The following is a 22,444-nucleotide window of genomic DNA, read 5'->3' as shown; positions in this document are numbered from 1 at the left end:
ATGACTCCTCCTCGTCTCCTCTCAGCTGTGTGTGTGTATTAGCAGCAGCTGCATTCATTCTGTCATCAGGTTGGTGAATAAATACACTTTATAACAATTTGTTTTTCAAACAAAGACATACACGGGACACTTTGTTTTAAAAAGTTTCAATAATATTTTTCAAAGTGTAGCCTACTTAAAGTAACATTTTACTGTTTGAAAACCACGAAAATATGATGTTTTAATGATTCCACTGCATCAGATTAATACTGTAGTCCTCTTTGCCAAAAATAGCCGATCTACAAGCTCACAACGCCTAGCAGCGCAAGGCGTTGGAACTTGTGAGCTTGTAGATCTGCTATTTTTGGCTGAAGTTCTCCTCAGAAAAGGGATGCTATGGTTCAAGTGGTTAATGTAAAACAAATAAATCATATCACACAAAGATTTGGCAGACCCCCTGTAGTAACTCTGAGGACCCCCTAGGGGTCCCGGACCCCCTGTTGAAGACCCCTGCTGTAGTGTAGCATGTTGTGTAACTGTGTTGGACAGACGAGGAGACTATAGTTATTGAATCTGCAGCACGTTGGGCTGAAACCTCGTATCTCCATTGCAACTTTTTTTTATTATATTTTTCAAAGAATATATTGAACCCATGAAAACAATTATTTGTTTACCAACATTGAGACTGGACGCACAGGTGATTGTTTCACGCAATCAATTCCCAACAGACAGTTTGGGTGTTTCGCTGGTTTCAGTTCATTCAACCTCCTCTTGTGTGTTGGCTAGTGAGGCGCCTCCTAGCAAGACATGACAGAATGGGGTTCATTTGGTGCCGGCCTGCGAGCGCATACTGGTTCTTATCAGTGTTACGTCGTCTGTTAATGGGTCTATTGACAAGAGCTTGTGACTAAATAACAACGACTTCTCTCTCTCTCTCTCTCTCGCTCTCTCGCTCTCTTATGAAGTGGGCCCTGCATAGAACTGGTCAGTTGAAGTGGGCCCTGCATAGAACTGGTCAGTTGAAGTGGGCCCTGCATAGAACTGGTTAGTTGAAGTGGGCCCTGCATAGAACTGGTCAGTTGAAGTGGGCCCTGCATAGAACTGGTCAGTTGAAGTGGGCCCTGCATAAAACTGGTTAGTTGAAGTGGGCCCTGCATAGAACTGGTCAGTTGATAAGTGGTCCATATCCTGCACACAGGTTTAATGGGCCCAGGAGCCCAGTGGGCCTCTAAACCAGATAATTTATGTTAATTATCACATTTTAACCTGTCTGTCTGTATGTCTGTCTGTGTCCATTTCTCTATATATCACATTTGTCTTTTCATCTTGGTCGCGTACGGCGTACCAGTGAGGCACACAGAAAACCACAGATCTACAAGCTCACATTCCAACATGTCACAGCATGATGAGTTATGTGATGGGCTTGTAGATCTGTATTTTCTCTACCGAAATGTATACTTATTACTTTGACACACGACAGTGTCGATTGGCAAAAGATTGCTGATGTACAAGCCCTCACCGACGCACTGTGAGCTAGCTCAACACAGTTGTAAAGTGGAGCATAAATTACGCTTTGCTTTGAAATCTACTCTGCTCAACCTCTGAGAATTACAGACCTGTAAGGGTCCATTTGGTTCCATTTTTACACTCTCAGAGTTACAGACCTGTAAGGGTCCATTTGGTTACATGTGTACACTCTCAGAGTTAAAGATCTGTACACACATTCTGAGCTTGTAGATCTGCTAGTTTTGAAACATTTTGAAAAATGTTGAATAATTTCGAACAATTCTCTGAAAATTACATAAAATAATCAAATATTAAACACTAATCATCTTATGGGGGTCCCTAGCACTACAGATTTTCAGATGGGGGTCCCCAACCAAAGACATTTGGCTCAATTTGGGGGTCCTTGACATGAAAATGTCTTGAGAACCACTGCTTTGGAGTTTAAAATGGGCCTGAAAATTATGATCCATCCTGAACAGACCCATACCCACCCCGGGAGTAGAGCTACTCTTAGAAAAGGGGAAGCGCATAATAATTAAACACAACTCCTGTCTGGCTTAAATATTTTCAGATATTTTGAATATGAAAATGTTTTTAGAACCACAGCTGTAGAGTTTTCATCTGGCCTGAAAATGACAATCCAACCCAAACAGACCCTAACCCACCCAGTAACACCAACCACCACCCTTCACCCTCCATGAGCATAAATCATTATTAAAACAGTGAGACGGTAGTTGCAGTATAGTTGTACTTTACTCTAAAACAATGAGAAGGTAGTAGTAGTTTAGTAAATGTACATTTGGTTGTAGGACAGAGCTATTAAACAGAGAGAAGGCCTCTCAGAGTGTGTGTGTGTGTGTGTGTGTGTGTGTGTGTGTGTGTGTGTGTGTGTGTGTGTGTGTGTGTGTGTGTGTGTGTGTGTGTGTGTGTGTGTGTGTGTGTGTGTGTGTGTGTGTGTGTGTGTGTGTGTGTGTGTGTGTGTCTGTTCATACAGCACACACACACTTGCCTGCCAGATTTCATGAAAATCTAACAAACAAGTAACAAATGAACAAGGAAGTACACACACAATGTCTGGGTACTACGAAGTCTTAATCTGGCCCTATCTGTGACATCATACTGGTCTGACATATACGTGTCAGCTTACATTTGGTTGTTGAGACGTTCATCTTTATAATGGTTCTGTGTTGTTGTCAAAAACACAACAGTCTTCAACATGTACAGTAGTACTACAGTAGTAATGGATATGTTCCATTATGTATAAAATGATACAAGTGGTATGTATGGTTCATGAATGTCAGTCCAAGCCTCTTCCATTGCAGTCTGACCTGCAGTGTATCAGCATGTGTTTTACTGCAGCCAGACATCACAAGTCTGATCCTGTCAGGAATGAATCCAAGCAAACAAAACAACCGTTGTTGACAAATTCACCCCCTCCTCTCAGCCACATGCACATACTGATTGATGATGATGATGATTTTGATACCCACATTGATAGACAATACAGCATCAAACATCTGAATGACAATGATATCATAATGCTGTTACTTATGAATGATTAATGATTAGGTTAGGTAGTTGATTTGTCACTAACAGTGAATCAGTGATGATGGGTAAACAACTGCATCACAGAGGACACCATGTGTCATAATCATGTCTTCAGGACAGCCTGCTGACCATTCACTATAAATATACTACCATCTGTTCCCTACTTTGACCTTGACCTTTGACCTTTTTGACCCAAAAGTCAATCATCTCTCTGGGTCTTTTGTTGTGGATGTTTCATATCACCTCTATACCTTCATGTTCATTTGTTGTTGTTTTACATCAGTGTAACTTCTGATGCCCACATTAATTAATATTATGAAATTATAATAATTAAAAATATGAAAGTCTGCTGATCTGTTCTCAAGTCTCTACTTCCTTACACCCCCCCCCCCACACACACACACACACACACACTCACTCACTCACTCACTCACTCACACACACACACACACACACACACACACACACACACACACACACACACACACACACACACACACACACACACACACACACACACACACACACACACACACACACACACACACACACACACACACACACACACACACACACACACACAACGAGTGATCTTTTGTTACCAGAAGTATGACAATATGTTTCAGTTCATTATGAAACTGTGGTAGGACACATTAAAATGGAAACCCTGTTTGAGGCTGAAGCTTTTATGGCCTTCATGTATGAAGTCATAAGAACAGATTTGATCTTATTGTTGTTTTTACCCAGAGTGTTGTATCTTATTAAGTTCTTATCAGGGATTCAGGAATGTTTTCTTATATTTTCCTTTTTTTTTTCTCTACTAAAGCCAGCTTTATACTTTGACGCACGGCAGTGTCGAGTTGTGAAAATTGCTGATCTACAAGCCTTCACTGTTGCAGTTGAGACCGGCTGAGAGCTTGTTGATCCATTTATCTCTCTCTCTCTTTCTCTATCACATTTGGCTTTTCATCTTGGTCCCGTACCAGTGAGGCACACAGAAAACCACAGATCTACAAGCTCACATTCCAACATGTCACAGCACGATGAGTTATGCGACATTGCGATTGGCAAAAATTGCTGATCTTTAAGTCCTCTGTGAGGTAGCTCAACACTGTTGTACAATGGAGCATAACTTAGGCTTTGCTTTGAAATCTACTCGCTCAACCTCTCAGAGTTACAGACCTGTAAGGGTCCATTTGGTTCCATGTGTACACCCTCAGACTTACAGACCTGTAAGGGTCCATTTGGTTCCATGTGTACACCCTCAGACTTACAGACCTGTAAGGGTCCATTTGGTTCCATTTGTACACTCTCAGAGTTACAGACCTGTAAGTGTCCATTTGGTTCCATGTGTACACTCTCAGAGTTACAGACCTGTAAGGGTCCATTTGGTTACATTTGTACACTCTCAGAGTTACAGACCTGTAAGGGTCCATTTGGTTCCATGTGTACACTCTTAGAGTTACAGACCTGTAAGGGTCCATTTGGTTCCATGTGTACACTCTCAGAGTTATAGACCTGTAAGGGTCAATTTGGTTCCATTTGTACACTCTCAGAGTTATAGACCTGTAAGGGTCCATTTGGTTACATTTGTATACACTGCAGTTGACAGTTTGACATTAAAAGGGTTCAGAACCACTGTTCTAATGTCTTCATTGGACCTTTTTATCAAATCAAATCAATGAGTCCCTTTGACTGTGTTTACTGTGGTTTGTTTTGAGATGGTTAAAAAAATCATGTTCATGTCATGTGACATTCAAATCTTATCTTTGCGAATCATTTTAAATCCAAACCAGTTCCATACCAACATCAAATTATTTTTGTGGATTAACTCAGCTCGTCATATATTGCTGTGCTACTGAGCCAAAAAGGCTATCAGACTATGGATGCGTGACAACGTCTTACAACAAAGCATGAATGAAACATGACTGAAGTTGAGGACTCCTCACATACTTGGTCGTGTACCAGTGAGGCACACAAACCACAGATCTACAAGCTCACATTCCAACATGTCACAGCACGATGAGTTATGCGATGGGCTTGTAGATCTGTACTTTCTCTACCGTAATGTATACGCACGACAGTGTCAATTGGCAAAAATTGCTGATCTATAAGTCCTCTGTGAGGTAGTTCAACACAGTAGTGAAATGGAGCATAAATTAGGCATTGCTTTGAAATCTACTTGCTCAACCACTCAGTTACAGACCTGTAAGGGTCCATTTGGTTCCATTTGTACACTCTCAGAGTTAAAGATCTGTACACACATTCTGAGCTTGTAGATCTGCTATTTTTGAAACATTTTGAAAAATGTTGAATGTTGAATTACATAAAATAATCAAATATTAAACACTAATCATCTTATGGGGGTCCCTAGCACTACAGATTTTCAGATGGGGGTCCCCAACCAAAGACATTTGGCTCAATTTGGGGGTCCTTGACATGAAAATGTCTTGAGAACCACTGCTTTGGAGTTTAAAATGGGCCTGAAAATTACGATCCATCCTGAACAGACCTAGACCAGCCCCGGGAGTAGAGCTACTCTTAGAAAAGGGGAAGCGCATAATAATTAAACACAACTCCTGTCTGGCTTAAATATTTTCAGATGGGGGTCCTTGAATATGAAAATGTTTTTAGAACCACAGCTGTAGAGTTTTCATTTGGCCTGAAAATGACAATCCAACCCAAACAGACCCTAACCCACCCAGTAACACCAACCACCACCCTTCACCCTCCATGAGCATAAATCATTGTGTGTGTGTGTGTGTGTGTGTGTGTGTGTGTGTGTGTGTGTGTGTGTGTGTGTGTGTGTGTGTGTGTGTGTGTGTGTGTGTGTGTGTGTGTGTGTGTGTGTGTGTGTAATAAATATGATTATTTTTGGGGGTCCCCAGTTCAAACATGATTGTTTTGGGGGGTTGGTGGTCTCCTCTGACTGTCTGCTCCACTAACTCTTCTCTCCTGTACACACGGTCCTCCATCCTCCACATCAGCAGATGTAGTTGTGTTTACAGCTCTATTCATTCACACACATTCTTTTATTATACCATTATATACTGCATACACACTATTGCTGTACTATATTATATTATCATATACTATCTTACACTATTATATTTGCTACTATTGTTATTGTTACTACTTGCACTGTATCTCTTTCTGTCTCTCCTCTGTCTGTCTCTCCCTCTCTCTCTCTTCTTTCCCCCGACACGGTCGAGGCAGAAGGCCGCCACCCTAGAGCCTAGGGTCTGCCTGACGTTTCTTCCAGTTAAGAGGGAGTTTTTCGTTGCCACTGTCGCAAAATTGCTTGCTCAGGGTGGGATTGTCGGGTCTCTTCTCTACATGTAAAGTGTCTTGAGACAACTTGTTGTGATTTGACACTATAATAAAATTGAATTGAATTGAATTGAATTCATCTCTGTTGGCTCACTGGGCCTCACAGAGATGAACTAGAACATTGGGCCAACTGAGCCTGTCCCTGAATTTCAGAAGCTAATTCAAATAATGTTAACACAGCATAATGTCAATAGTTTAATATGAATATGAAAGGCAAGCTAAATCTGCACATGATCCAGTTTCATGAACGAGACACATGGTTGAGATTTCAGTTCCTTGTTTGTTATTCTCAGTTCACTGTCAGCTGGAAAAATGTGTCACATGATTTGAGGTTTGTCCGAAAGTGTCTTTGCAAGTTCCCTTTCTTCACCATTCTTCTTTCTATGTAGGCTTTGTGTTTTTACCTTGTAAGCTGTGATTCTCTTGTATTGCTCTGATTGGAAATGTAATGATCTTTACATATTAAGGAAATTATTCCTTTTCTTGCACAAAGAAAAGAAAAGCAATGTCCTCTCCACACTCGTGGAACGCCCATGTGTGTGTGTGTGTGTGTGTGTGTGTGTGTGTGTGTGTGTGTGTGTGTGTGTGTGTGTGTGTGTGTGTGTGTGTGTGTGTGTGTGTGTGTGTGTGTGTGTGTGTGTGTGTGTGTGTGTGTGTGTGTGTGTGTGTGTGTGTGTGTGTGTGGGGGGGGGGGGGGGGGGGGGGTGTAAGAAAGTAGAGACTTGAGAACAGATCAGCAGACTTTCATATTTTTTATTATTATAATTTCATAATATTAATTAATGTGGGCATCATAAGTTACACTGATGAACAACAACAACAAATGAACATGAAGGTATAGAGGTGATATGAAACATCCACAACAAAAGACCCAGAGAGATGATTGACTTTTGGGTCAAAAAGGTCAAAGGTCAAGGTCAAAGTAAGGAACAGATGGTAGTATATTTATAGTGAATGGTCAGCAGGCTGTCCTGAAGACATGATTATGACACATGGTGTCCTCTGTGATGCAGTTGTTTACCCATCATCACTGATTCACTGTTAGTGACAAATCAACTACCTAACCTAATCATTAATCATTCATAAGTAACAGCATTATGATATCATTGTCATTCAGATGTTTGATGCTGTATTGTCTATCAATGTGGGTATCAAAATCATCATCATCAATCAGTATGTGCATGTGGCTGAGAGGAGGGGGTGAATTTGTCAACAACGGTTGTTTTGTTTGCTTGGATTCATTCCTGACAGGATCAGACTTGTGATGTCTGGCTGCAGTAAAACACATGCTGATACACTGCAGGTCAGACTGCAATGGAAGATGAGGCTTGGACTGACATTCATGAACCATACATACCACTTGTATCATTTTATACATAATGGAACATATCCATTACTACCGCAGCTCTACTGTACATGTTGAAGACTGTTGTGTTTTTGACAACAATACAGAACCATTATAAAGATGAACGTCTCAACAACCAAATGTAAGCTGACACGTATATGTCAGACCAGTATGATGTCACAGATAGGGCCAGATTAAGACTTCGTAGTACCCAGACATTGTGTGTGTACTTCCTTGTTCATTTGTTCCTTGTTTGTTAGATTTTCATGAAATCTGGCAGGCAAGTGTGTGTGTGCTGTGTGAACACACACACACACACACACACACACACACACACACACACACACACACACACACACACACACACACACACACACACACACACACACACACACACACACACACACACACACACACACACACACACACACACACACACACAGGTAGAGAATTATGCGTCCTCCAACTGCACACCTCTCCCTCCACAGCATGTTGACACTTGTAGTTTAGTAGGAAGGATTCAGTGTGAAGCAACTGTCAAATAGCATTGTGTTGACTGTGTTCTGGGTTGTTTCCAGGGGCGCCTTAAAACCACTTGAGGCCCTGAGGCTACTGACTGGATAATTAACAAGATAGGCTGCATGAGAGTTTGATATATTAAATGAATTAATTCATAGGGAGTTTATCTTCTCTGGTCTCATTGTCTGTGCTCAAGATTTCTCAAAATAAAAAAAATAATAAAGAAAAAACAACAACATGAAGTTAAAACATGAAGCTAAAATGATTTCTTAAAAGTAACTTTATCGTAACTCAAGGTTTTAGTCTTGTATAAAGCGGGGCAGTGTGGTCAGAGCAGCAGACAAGCTGCTTCCTCTTTACGTCTAGAGAAGAGGAAGTGCAGTGTGAACACTAAGAGGAAATGAGAGAGAGAGGATAGTTTATCTCTGTAGGAGGAGAACCACAGTGACTCTGTCTGGTCAGCAGAACTGACTAGGTCATTTAAGGACAGTTATGATGTTTGCACTCTCACAGAAAGGACGACAAACACCTGACAGTTAATTGATGTGACAGTCAACGGTAGCCTATAGACATTGTTTATTTTAAGGGTGAATAAACCATGTATGTGGTCACTGTCAGCTCTTCTGTTTACTGAACCTGTACCTGTCAGCTACATAGCTGGCATGCAGCTACAGTTGACAGAGATGTGCAAACTGTCTCAATAGATAAACAAAATAAAATTAGAAAATTAGATCTCTTTTTAATCATTAGTCATGTGGGTCTATACAGTATCTATGTAGAGTAAAAAGACCCTCAGTCATAATACATCTAGGATCACTGTATGATTTATTTATAGAGAACATTTAATACAGTAATCAATGTTCTTTACTGTATATAAACCTGTTTTTTTAAGAACCGCACTGTTCTAAACCACTGTTCTAAATCCTAAGAGTTTACTGAAAAACATATGTTGCTATATATATATATATATATATATATATATATAGCAAGGTCTATATATATATATATATATATATATATATATATATATATATATATATATATATATATATATAGCAAGGTCTATATATATATATATATATATATATATATATATATATATAGCAAGGTCTATATATATATATATATATATATATATATATATATATATATATATATATATATATATATATATATATATATATATATATATATTTATGCACACACACACACACACACACACACACACACACACACACACACACACACACACACACACACACACAAAATCTAAAATGACACAGATGCTTTCCCGTTTTTTTAAGTAGCAACAGCAGCAGAGCAGTGGCAGCCATACAAACCATTAAATGTAATTACAGTCCATTAATCTACACCAGCACTGCTGTATAAGTGACCTGAGCGTGGCCTGCAGTGTGTGTTGGTGTCAGGACTGTGACAGTGACAGTTAGGGTTATTTCTGTGAAGTTTCACTGATTGTCAGTCAGACAGACACCAGCCTCGAGTAGCCAGACAACTATTGCACAATCTCTGAATGCTATATAGAGTCTGGAACTACACATCCCGTCATCTGTTTGTCATTTCCGTTAAAAACATCTACTGATGCACAAACTTGGACACTACATCAGTGTTGTTTCCTGGAGTCACTGGGTGTTTTGGGTCTTGCAACAGACACTCTCCTCCAGGCGACCCGACCGAGGCTGATCAGACCCTGGCCTGTGTCCAAGTGGCATGCCACTGTCTCTTGAGGGGAGTAAGAGACAGTGCTAATGAGGGGGTTAGGGTTTAGGGTGGCAGGTGAGATATTAACAGCAAAGTGTTGGCGACACTAGGAGGCTCTAGGCACTGTGGGTTGACTCCGGGCCTGGCTCCTCCTTCGTCTGACCAGAAGTGGGCATTCTTCTGTGCGTTGCGTCGTCATCATTGCTGCTAGGCAAAAACATCTCATTCTGCCTTGATGGATTTTTAAACCCTCCTTGCAGGTTTTACTGCAGTCTGTAGCTTTTGGGTTCTTCCTCTCAGAAGAAGTGGTTTGGGCTGCCAACCCACTCCACCCCGGGTCGCCGTCTCTCCGGCCGTCCTCTGTCTCTCCAGATGTCACAGCGCTCTTCGTGGTCGTCACCCAGTCTGTTTCTGGTTGTCACTGGTACTCCCACTCCCAGAGTTTTACAGTAAATAAAAACATCTACTGATGCACAAACTTGGACACATCATCAGACATATTTTGTATTCCCATTTCACTCACACACACACACACACACACACACACACACACACACACACACACACACACACACACACACACACACACACACACACACACACACACACACACATACACCACCGGCTTCGAATGCTATCAATGCATTGAATGGGAGATTATCACGTTTGATCAGACCTTTGAATTGGCGAGTAGGCGACGAGTAGGCGCGATTTAGACCTACCCGCGATTTGTCAGACCATTCATGGGGCGTAATCAGGAGCTACTGACCTACTTGGAGGCGGAGCAGTCCCCACAACAATATTTACGATTCTGTGCCTATCGGTACATAACTCGAACGGCGCTGAGTAGGCACAGGCGAACGTCACACCGTTCAGGACGGCAACTCGGTCGCTTTAGCTCCCTCGGTGGTCCTTCACGGGGTGACAGTTCGCCTGTGACTGCGCGCCTCCGTCATGGTCCGAAACCAAAACCAAAACCTAAACTGAACTATTTAAGTCATCTCCGTTGGTAGGTCAGTATGTCTTGATAACACCCAATGAATGGTCAGTATGTCGCCTATTTCGCCCATTCAAAGGTCTAATAAGAGGTGATAATGTCCCATTCAATGCATTGATAGCATCCGAATCAGGTGCACACACACACACACACACACACACACACACACACACACACACACACACACACACACACACACACACACACACACACACACACACACACACACACATAAAATCTAAAATGACACAGATGCTTTCCCGTTTTTTTAAGTAGCAACAGCAGCAGAGCAGTGGCAGCCATACAAACCATTAAATGTAATTACAGTCCATTAATCTACACCAGCACTGCTGTATAAGTGACCTGAGTGTGGCCTGCAGTGTGTGTTGGTGTCAGGACTGTGACAGTGACAGTTAGGGTTATTTCTGTGAAGTTTCACTGATTGTCAGTCAGACAGACACCAGCCTCAAGTAGCCAGACAACTATTGCACAATCTCTGAATGCTATATAGAGTCTGGAACTACACATCCCGTCATCTGTTTGTCATTTCCGTTAAAAACGTCTACTGAGGCACAAACTTGGACACTACATCAGTGTTGTTTCCTGGAGTCACTGGGTGTTTCGGGTCTTGCAACAGACACTCTCCTCCAGGCGACCCGACTGAGGCTGATCAGACCCTGGCCTGTGTCCAAGTGGCATGCCACTGTCTCTTGAGGGGAGTAAGAGACAGTGCTAATGAGGGGGTTAGGGTTTAGGGTGGCAGGTGAGATATTAACAGCAAAGTGTTGGCGACACTAGGAGGCTCAAGGCACTGTGGGTTGACTCCGGGCCTGGCTCCTCCTTCGTCTGACCAGAAGTGGGCATTCTTCTGTGCGTTGCGTCGTCATCGTTGCTGCTAGGCAAAAACATCTCATTCTGCCTTGATGGATTTTTAAACCCTCCTTGCAGGTTTTACTGCAGTCTGTAGCTTTTGGGTTCTTCCTCTCAGAAGAAGTGGTTTGGGCTGCCAACCCACTCCACCCCGGGTCGCCGTCTCTCCGGCCGTCCTCTGTCTCTCCAGATGTCACTGCGCTCTTCGTGGTCGTCACCCAGTCTGTTTCTGGTTGTCACTGGTACTCCCACTCCCAGAGTTTTACAGTAAATAAAAACATCTACTGATGCACAAACTTGGACACATCATCAGACATATTTTGTATTCCCATTTCACTCACACACACACACACACACACACACACACACACACACACACACACACACACACACACACACACACACACAACACACACACACACACACACACACACACAGTGTCACAGCATTTTTCACACTCGACACTTCTTACTCCAGAGCATGACACTTGCAGTTTTGTAGGAAGGATTCAGTGTGCAGCAACAGTTAAATACCACTGTGTTGACTGTGTTGTTGTGCAACACATTCTCACCTTTAAATGTTATTATGGCTCTGAGGCTGCTGACATTAGAGACAATATTCAATCAATTTTCTTTAGTGAAATTCTCCTGTGAAGTTGTTTCTAAAAAGAAACAGAAAAGGCTCTGATATTTATTTTATACAACTAGTCTGTCAAGAGCCTTTCATATTGATGAGCTTGCCAACTACTGTATAGATCCAAGAGCCTCCTGGACGACGGATAGCAGACACTCTGTGGTCACATACTGTATTTGTTGAAGTTTTAATTTGAAATGACATTTGGAGGACTATCTCTTCTGCAGTTTACACTGCTGGTCAGAGAAAGAGAAGTCACAGCTTTTATTGTGGCGGGATTCAGGTTCCATTTTTGTTCCAGAAGGCACACACCTGTTGGTCTATTGTTGGGTCATAGTGTTTCGTTTTTTTAAATATATATTTTGGGGTCCTTTTCTGCCTTTATTGATTGGAACAGTAGGCTGACAAATGAAAATTGGGAGAGAGATGGGGTGGGAGACGGTTACACGAACCATCCGGGCCTGTTGGGTCATTGTTGTCCCAGTGACCTGGTTCAGACACACACACACACACACACACACACACACACACACACACACACACACACACACACACACACACACACACACACACACACACACACACACACACACACACACACACACACACACACACACACACGGATGAGCAGACTTTTATGAAACTTGTCAGGCAAGTGTGTGTGTGCCGTGCGAACACAAGAGCATGCCTGCGGGCTCACATTGCCATGGCAACCATACCACACCCAGCACAGGAGACACAGAGAGCAAAGTTTACATGTCTGTACACCTCTGTGTTAATGTGGGCATCAGAAGTTACACTGATGAACAACAACAACAACAACAACAACAACAACAACAACAACTGAACATGAAGGTATAGAGGTGATATGAAACATCCACAACAAAAGACCCAGAGAGATGATTGACTTTTGGGTCAAAAAGGTTCAAAGGTCAAGGTCAAAGTAGAGAACAGATGGTAGTATATTTATTGTGAATGGTCAGTAGGCTGTCCTGAAGACATGATGAAGTTCACATGGTGTTCACATCAACTACCTAACCTAATAATGAATCATTCATAAGTAACAGACATACAGTATGTGCGTGTGGCTGAGAGGAGGGGGTGCATTTGGTTGTGTTGAAGAATTTGTCAGCAACGGTTGTTTTTTTCGTTTGGATTCATTCCTGACATGATCAGACTTGTGATGTCAGCTGCAGTAAAACACATGGCTGCTCTTTGCGAGCCGATCTACAAGCTCACAATGTGTTGCAAAGCTACACGTTGTGAGCTTGTAGATATGCTATTTGCCCAGATATGCTAGATGAATAGGGATGCTAGGGTTCATTTGGTTAAGAGTACAGTTCATAATACTCTATGTACACTATCAAAGCTAATTCTTAAGAAGGTTCTTGGTATCTTTGTACATCTCTCCGTCTCATAAATGCATGTATATTAATAGTTAGAAGGTCAAATATCCTCATACAACCACAATATTAGACCCTGTTATTCATTGCCATTCAAAGACCTGCCATCTCTCTACACTGGAGGCCAGCTGTACACAAACAGAAAAGCAAAACATGTCTTTTCACACTGAGTGAGAAAACTAAATAGATGGAGTTTAGTCAGCGTCTGCCACTGAAAATACAAACTTCAATAGTTTCTGACACCATCACAGATACATTAATACTATTTTGTATCAAAAGCATCCGAAAGACTGTCCATCTGTGGCCTTCACAAGCAGGCCATGGTTTTATTATATTGTACTTTACAGTAGATGCTCTGAATATGAAGTCATTATGGCTGTCATAATGTGTACGGTTTGTGGTTGCAGTAACACAATAGAATGAACTTTATTCATAAACATCTTTAGTATGTTGTCACTGAAGCTACAATGACTCTTTGAACACATCATTAATCTGTGTCAGTTGTGATCAGGATTAAAATGTCAGTTGACAAAATATCCATGACATTGTGTATCACTAATGTAATCTCTGCTTTATTTATCAACATATAAACACTGATGAACTTCAAACAATTGTCACTGATAAATCAATTTCCATATAGCTTTGAACATCTCACTTATATAATGCAGTCTATTATGTACAGTAGGCCTACATGTGAATTAATGCTCTTACTGAACCCAATCTGAATCCATACTTACTGTATGGGTCCCTCTAGACAAACCAGAATCCACACCCACTACACAGTACAGTCTAAATGAAGACTCACTGAAGACTCTCTACTAATGACTATTTTAAAATAGGGATTTTATATTTGATTTCCCTATGTTGACAACATACTGTAGGTAGAGTAGGAGAACTGGAGGTAATCTTTCTCATACACCATAACACATTACACATAAGAACCTCTTGTGTCAGGGAGTTGACCTACAGTATAAGATCTGTGCATAACTAGTCCTATTAGTGCATACCCGTTTCTGGTTCCACTTCAGCTTCCCATAGCTGTTGTGCCAATCATGTGCAGCTATGAGAAACTGAACCAGAACCATGACACCGTTAGGAAGCCCAGGACTACAGCTATGCACAGAGCCCACACCTGTGTGGAGATTTTCTGGTATTCCCCGTTAGTTGTGCGATGCGATCACAAAATGCATTGATTTAGCCTATGGAATGTCGGTGCGTCTTTTTTCTTTTTTTTAAAACCGGTGCTGCGCTGAACATGAGCGCACATGCTCTGCTGCGCTGAACATACTCTGTCATGATGCGGCATCCAACATACAGGCATCCAACATACATGCAGCATCCAACATACAGAGCGCACTGCTCTGCTGCCAGCGCAGCACCGGTTTGAAAAAAAGAAAAAAGACGCACCGACATTCCATAGGCTAAATCAATGCATTTTGAGATCGCATTGCACAGAGGCTGCTCTACACACTCGCACAGACACAAGCACGCAGAGATTTAGCTATTTTATGGATAGATATATTAGATGTCATTAATTTATTTACCGCAATATTTCACCCGCGGTTTATCCGATATTAATTAATAATTATATTTGATTGACCCGAATCCACCCAAACTGCGGTTAACTGCGGCAACCGCGGCTAAAACCGCGATCCGCGCATCTCTAACGCGCACACAAACACAGGCACACACACACAAAACAATAACAGGACAGTGAATGACATGTAACAACTGGTACATCATCTCCAGCAGGCTGAAGGCTGGGACCATAGATTATGTTCTTACTAAAACTTTTTTGGGGGCCAGATGACATTGATGTGGGAGGAGAGGTGCAGTGTTTCTGTGGGTCTGCGTGTATGACGCACCGTTTCTGGTTCCACTTCAGATTCCCTTAGCTGTTGTGCCAATCATGTGCAGCTATGGGAAACTGAACCAGAACCATGACACCCTTAGGAAGCCCAGGATGACAGCTATCAAAGATTGTTAATATAGAAAGATACACAATCTCCATTGGAGCCACTAGAGGCGAAGTAGTAGGCTACACAAATCCTACAAATGGTCTCCTAAGTAGGCGTGGTTTGCTTCTCCCCCGACCATCCCACCACCCTCCCCCTCCCCTCTCCCTGGCTGACAACGTCATATGGATGTGTATTTGTGTATTTTCTTCATTAAAGAAAATAAATGCTTTACATGTTTGAAAGTGCACTGTTATTGGCAAAGATGATTTTTAAAGAAACCCATAAAATTCCCACCACAAACTCACACGTATTATTCAGTCTTATCTTATGCTAGATATGCTCCTGTTTCTGCTCAACATTGTAACAGGTCCTTTTATGATTTTTTTTTTTTTTTGATTGTCAGTCAGACAGACACCAGCCTCGAGTAGCCAGACAACTATTGCACAATCTCTGAATGCTATATAGAGTCTGGAACTACACATCCCGTCATCTGTTTGTCATTTCCGTTATAGTAAATAAAAACATCTACTGATGCACAAACTTGGACACTACATCAGTGTTGTTTCCTGGAGTCACTGGGTGTTTCGGGTCTTGCAACAGACACTCTCCTCCAGGCGACCCGACCGAGGCTGATCAGACCCTGGCCTGTGTCCAAGTGGCATGCCACTGTCTCTTGAGGGGAGTAAGAGACAGTGCTAATTAGGGGGTTAGGGTTTAGGGTGGCAGGTGAGATATTAACAGCAAAGTGTTGGCGACACTAGGAGGCTCAAGGCACTGTGGGTTGCCTCCGGGCCTGGCTCCTCCTTCGTCTGACCAGAAGTGGGCATTCTTCTGTGCGTTGCGTCGTCATCGTTGCTGCTAGGCAAAAACATCTCATTCTGCCTTGATGGATTTTTAAACCCTCCTTGCAGGTTTTACTGCAGTCTGTAGCTTTTGGGTTCTTCCTCTCAGAAGAAGTGGTTTGGGCTGCCAACCCACTCCACCCCGGGTCGCCGTCTCTCCGGCCGTCCTCTGTCTCTCCAGATGTCACCGTGCTCTTCGTGGTCGTCACCCAGTCTGTTTCTGGTTGTCACTGGTACTCCCACTCCCAGAGTTTTACAGTAAATAAAAACATATACTGATGCACAAACTTGGACACATCATCAGACATATTTTGTATTCCCATTTCACTCACACACACACACACACACACACACACACACACACACACACACACACACACACACACACACACACACACACACACACACACACACACACACACACACACACACCACCGGCTTCGAATGCTATCAATGCATTGAATGGGAGATTATCACGTTTTATCAGACCTTTGAATTGGCGAGTAGGCGACGAGTAGGCGCGATTTAGACCTAACCGCGATTTGTCAGACCATTCATGGGGCGTAATCAGGAGCTACTGACCTACTTGGAGGCGGAGCAGTCCCCACAACAATATTTACGATTCTGTGCCTATCGATACATAACTCGAACGGCGCTGAGTAGGCACAGGCGAACGTCACACCGTTCAGGACTCGGTCGCTTTAGCTCCCTCGGTGGTCCTTCACGGGGTGACAGTTCGCCTGTGACTGCGCGCCTCCGCCATGGTCCGAAACCAAAACCAAAACTTAAACTGAACTATTTAAGTCATCTCCGTTGGTAGGTCAGTATGTCTTGATAACACCCAATGAATGGTCAGTATGTCGCCTATTTCGCCCATTCAAAGGTCTAATAAGAGGTGATAATGTCCCATTCAATGCATTGATAGCATCCGAATCAGGTGCACACACACACACACAGTGTCACAGCATTTTTCACACTCGACACTTCTTACTCCAGAGCATGACACTTGCAGTTTTGTAGGAAGGATTCAGTGTGCAGCAACAGTTAAATACCATTGTGTTGACTGTGTTGTTGTGCAACACATTCTCACCTTTAAATGTTATTATGGCTCTGAGGCTGCTGACATTAGAGCCAATATTCAATCCATTTTCTTTAGTGAAATTCTCCTGTGAAGTTGTTTCTTAAAAGAAACAGAAAAGGCTCTGATATTTATTTTATACAACTAGTCTGTCAAGAGCCTTTCATATTGATGAGCTTGCCAACTACTGTATAGATCCAAGAGCCTCCTGGACGACGGATAGCAGACACTCTGTGGTCACATACTGTATGTGTTGAAGTTTTAATTTGAAATGACATTTGGAGGACTATCTCTTCTGCAGTTTACACTGCTGGTCAGAGGCAGAGAAGTCTGAGCTTTTATTGTGGCGGGATTCAGGTTCCATTTCTGTTCCAGAAGGCACACACCTGTTGGTCTATTGTTGGGTCATAGTGTTTCGTTTTTTTAAATATATATTTTGGGGTCCTTTTCTGCCTTTATTGATTGGAACAGTAGGCTGACAAATGAAAATTGGGAGAGAGATGGGGTGGGAGACGGTTACACGAACCATCCGGGCCTGTTGGGTCATTGTTGTCCCAGTGACCTGGTTCAGACACACACACACACACACACACACACACACACACACACACACACACACACACACGCACACACACACGCACGCACGCACGCACGCACGCACGCACGCACGCACGCACGCACGCACGCACGCACGCACGCACGCACGCACACACACACACACACACGGATGAGCAGACTTTTATGAAACTTGGCAGGCAAGTGTGTGTGTGTGCCGTGCGAACAGAAGAGCATGCCTGCGGGCTCACATTGCCATGGCAACCATACCACACCCAGCACAGGAGACACAGAGACAGCAAAGTTTACATGTCTGTACACCTCTGTGTTAATGTGGGCATCAGAAGTTACACTGATGAACAACAACAACAAATGAACATGAAGGTATAGAGGTGATATGAAACATCCACAACAAAAGACCCAGAGAGATGACTGACTTTTGGGTCAAAAAGGTTCAAAGGTCAAGGTCAAAGTAGGGAACAGATGGTAGTATATTTATTGTGAATGGTCAGTAGGCTGTCCTGAAGACATGATGAAGTTCACATGGTGTTCACATCAAACCTAATAATGAATCATTCATAAGTAACAGACATACAGTATGTGCGTGTGGCTGAGAGGAGGGGGTGCATTTGGTTGTGTTGAAGAATTTGTCAGCAACGGTTGTTTTTTTTCGTTTGGATTCATTCCTGACATGATCAGACTTGTGATGTCGGCTACAGTAAAACACATGGCTGCTCTTTGCGAAAAATAGCCGATCTACAAGCTCACAATGTGTTGCAAAGCTACACGTTGTGAGCTGGTAGATATGCTATTTGCCCAGATATGCTAGATGAATAGGGATGCTAGGGTTCATTTGGTTAACACATTGAATGCCAGAGTTATTTCAGATTTTTATGCCAGAGATTTTTCATTGAGAAAAAAAAAGTACTCAGGAGCCGAGATACAGAATTTTTAAGTTTTAAGTTAACAAGGAAGTGGATGGGAGTCTAAATCTTCAAAAAATCATATCTCCTTGGTCTTTGGGTCAAAAAATTTAAACAAACTTTTTTTTTTTTTTTTTTTTTTCAAAAAACGCATCTATGCGTTCTTGACTCTCAATGTGTTAAGAGTACAGTTCATAATACTCTATGTACACTTTTAAAGCTAATTCTTAAGAAGGTTCTTGGTATCTTTGTACTTCTCTCTTTCTCATAAATGCATGTACATTAATAGTTAGAAGGTCAAATATCCTCATACAACCACAATATTAGACCCTGTTATTCATTGTCATTCAAAGACCTGCCATCCTTCTCTACACTGGAGGCCAGCTGTACACAAACAGAAAAGCAAAACACGTCTTTTAATGTTAACACAACGCTGAGTGAGAAAACTAAATAGATGGAGTTTAGTCAGAGTCTGCCACTGATAATACAAAAAAAAAGACATGTACACACACACACACACACACACACACACACACACACACACACACACACACACACACAAAATAGATTTAATGCACTAAATACAGTAAAAGTGTTTTACAGTTTTTAATGCAAACTGCATCGTTTCTGACACCATCACAGATACATTAATAGTATTTTGTATTTCAAAAGCATCCGAAAGACTGTCCATCTGTGACCTTCACAAGCAGGCCATGGTTTTATTCTATTCTACTTTACAGTAGATTCTCTGAATATGAGGTCATTGATGGCTGTCATAATGTGGACAGTTTATGGTTTCAGTAACGCAATAGAATGAACTTTATTCATAAACATCTTTAGTACGTTATGTCACTAAAGCTACAATGACTCTTTGAACTCATCATTAATCTGTGTCAGTTGTGATCAGGATTAAAATGTCAGTTGACAAAATATCCATGACATTGTGTATCACTAATTTAATCTCTGCTTTATTTATCAACATACAAACACTGATACACTTCAAACAATTGTCACTGATAAATCAATTTCCATATAGCTTTGAACATCTCACTTATAGAATGCAGTCTATTATGTACAGTAGGCCTACATGTGAATTAATGCTCTTACTGAACCCAATCTGAATCCATACTTACTGTATGGGTCCCTCTAGACAAACCAGAATCCACACAAACTACACAGTACAGAGTCTAAATGAAGACTCACTGAAGACTCTCTACTAATGACTATTTTAAAATAGGGATTTGATATTTGATTTTCCTATGTTGACAACATACTGTAGGTAGAGTAGGAGAACTGGAGGTAATCTTTCTCATACACCATAACACATTACACATAAGAACCTCTTGTGTCAGGGAGTTGACCTACAGTATAAGATCTGTGCATAACTAGTCCTATTAGTGCATACCCGTTTCTGGTTCCACTTCAGCTTCCCAATGCTGTTGTGCCAATCATGTGCAGCTATGAGAAACTGAACCAGAACCATGACACCGTTAGGAAGTCCAGGACAACAGCTATGCACAGAGCCCACATCTCCACACAGGTGTCCTCAATGACTCATCATTTGTCTGCACCTTGGGATGCATCACACAGGCACGCATGCACGCGCACACACACACACACGTACACGCACACACAGGCACACGCAGGCACACGTACACGCACACACAGGCACACGCACACACAGGCACACGCAGGCACACGTACACGCACACACAGGCACAAACACACACAGGCACACGCACACACAAACACACCCAGGCACACGTACACGCACACACAGGCACAAACACACACACACACACAACAATAACAGGACAGTGAATGACATGTAACAACTGGTACATCATCTCCAGCAGGCTGAAGGCTGAGACCATAGATTATGTTCTTACAAAAACTTTTTTGGGGGCCAGATGACATTGATGTGGGAGGAGAGGTGCAGTGTTTCTGTGGGTCTGCGTGTGTGTGTGTGTGTGTGTGTGTGTGTGTGTGTGTGTGTGTGTGTGTGTAGTGTGTCATATGTTCAGACTTGTGATGCCTGCAGTAAAACACAGACTGCAAAGGAGAAAAAAAGCTTTGATTGACATTCATTAACCATACATACCACTTGTATCATTTTATACATGTGGAACATGTATTATTATTACAGTGTATAGGTATGTGCATGTTGCAGACTGTTGTGCTTTTGACAACAATACATAATCCTTGTCTCAACAAGCATATGTAACCTGACACGTTCAGTAGATTCAGGATAGACCAGAATGACGTCACAGATGTTTTTTGTCGTTGCGTTTGAGGAAGTCACAACGACCTCAGATGAACTCAGACACCCGGCATCGATGGATGTGAAGAAGCAGCGTCTTTTCTTTCAACGTCTCCTCTGCAGATGAAGGTAAAACGTCTCTTTGATTTAAACTTGATGTGAATTCACCCTCCTAGCAGGGAATATTTTACAAGTTTATTCTGCTTCGTATAGTCACATTGCATAATATAATGACTGTATCGATTTTTGAAATACTTTGGAAATACAAATAATTGCATTGCATAACAACTCTATGAAAGTACGATCAATACACAAGGTGAAAACAAGGCTCTAGTCTTCATGGTGTTTAATAGAAACATAAGCTGTGTTGTGTTGCTGTGTGTCTCAGTATAGTGTGAGTTCTGTAGATTATTGTCTGCTGGTAAAACTACAAAACCTGTCTGGTTTAATAATAATTCAAATGACTGCAGGATTTACAGGTTGTGTTTTTATTAGTACAGATGATGTGATTGTAGAGGCTGACGGACAAACGGATATAATGCCAACGTGGGTTTGTTCTCCTTTGAGAAGTGTGTGACTGTGCTGTCAGTGTACAGTATAAGTCTATAAAGCTGTGGCTGTTCCTTTAATACTTAGTGTAGGGTGACAATGCGTCCTCTTTTACCCGGACATGTCCTCCTTTGGGGGGCTGTCCGGCCTGTTCGGGGGGGTTTTATAAAATCCTTCAAATGTCCGGGGCTTTGAGTGTTTGGGTGTAGCGTGTACTGTGTCTGTGTAGTGTTGCCATGTCCGCTTATTTACCTCAACTTCTGGACAAGATTTGGCTTGTTTTTCTGGTTTGTTTTTGGAGGTATGTTTCCTTATTTCTCTCACGAGACTTGGCAACACTGCTGAGTGCTGACAGACTGCAGCTGACAGCAATGAGGCACACACACACGCACACACACGCACACACACACACTGGACGCACGTACATCGC

At 42.1% G+C, this 22,444-nt stretch overlaps 1 protein-coding gene across 1 annotated transcript in view; it reads left to right on the top strand.

The window, feature by feature from the left end:
- The window catches only part of LOC308080965 (uncharacterized protein), a 168,420-nt gene continuing 145,976 nt past the window's right edge, over positions 1–22,444 (top strand). Inside the window, exons 1-2 of the mRNA XM_080423105.1 lie at positions 1–69; positions 21,500–21,594. The gene's annotated coding sequence lies outside the window, so the exon portion shown is untranslated. The remainder of the gene's footprint in view (positions 70–21,499; positions 21,595–22,444) is intronic.

This window comes from Gymnoscopelus braueri, assembly GCF_963280865.1.
Source record: "Gymnoscopelus braueri genome assembly, chromosome: 24".
In the NCBI taxonomy this organism is placed as follows: domain Eukaryota; kingdom Metazoa; phylum Chordata; class Actinopteri; order Myctophiformes; family Myctophidae; genus Gymnoscopelus; species Gymnoscopelus braueri.
This window is presented reverse-complemented; position numbering and strand designations above follow the sequence as displayed.